The 615-nt window shown below is 37.2% G+C and overlaps 1 non-coding gene across 1 annotated transcript; it reads right to left on the reverse strand.

Annotated features, from left to right (window-relative positions):
• Window positions 1-240: 240 nt before the first annotated feature.
• LOC113196155 (U6 spliceosomal RNA) lies at window positions 241-348 on the reverse strand. Its single transcript, XR_003302518.2, has one exon. It is a non-coding gene; the product is annotated as a U6 spliceosomal RNA (small nuclear RNA).
• Window positions 349-615: the final 267 nt, after the last annotated feature.

Genomic DNA, 615 nt, shown 5'->3' on the forward strand with positions numbered 1-615 from the left:
CCCATTTCTTTATCCATTCATCTGGCAATGGACATTCAAGTTGCTTCCACATCTTGGCTATTGTGAATAATACACAAATATCTTTTCAAGATCCTGTTTTGAATTATTTTGTATATTCACCCAAAGTGGGAATGCTGGATCGTTTGACAATTCAATTTTTAATATTTTTGAGGAAATTCTGTGCTGTTTTCCATAACAGTACACCATCTTACATTCACACCAACAACACGCAAGTGTTCCAAAAGGCAGAGAAGGCTTTGAAAATTTCTATGTCATTCTTGCACAGGGACCATGCTAATCTTCCCTGTGAAGTTCCAATGTTAGTAGATGTGCTGCCAAAATGAACACTAATTAAATAAATCTTGATACAATTTTCAGAACATCTTATTAACACATCCCAGGGGGCTGGCAGACTGAGTCTTCCAGATTTATTTTTTAGAGCACATTTGAATAATTCATTGTAAGAGGAATCAGATCAATGGTTTAAAAAAAAATGTACTAATAGGCAGACCTCTATGGGTGGCAGCCCTGAAAAGGTAGACACAAAACAGAGAATCAGCCTCATTTGGGAACTTACAAATGCCCAGGCTCCATCCCAGATCTACTGAACCAGAA

Source organism: Urocitellus parryii, chromosome 7, assembly GCF_045843805.1.
Source record: "Urocitellus parryii isolate mUroPar1 chromosome 7, mUroPar1.hap1, whole genome shotgun sequence".
NCBI classification, from domain to species: domain Eukaryota; kingdom Metazoa; phylum Chordata; class Mammalia; order Rodentia; family Sciuridae; genus Urocitellus; species Urocitellus parryii.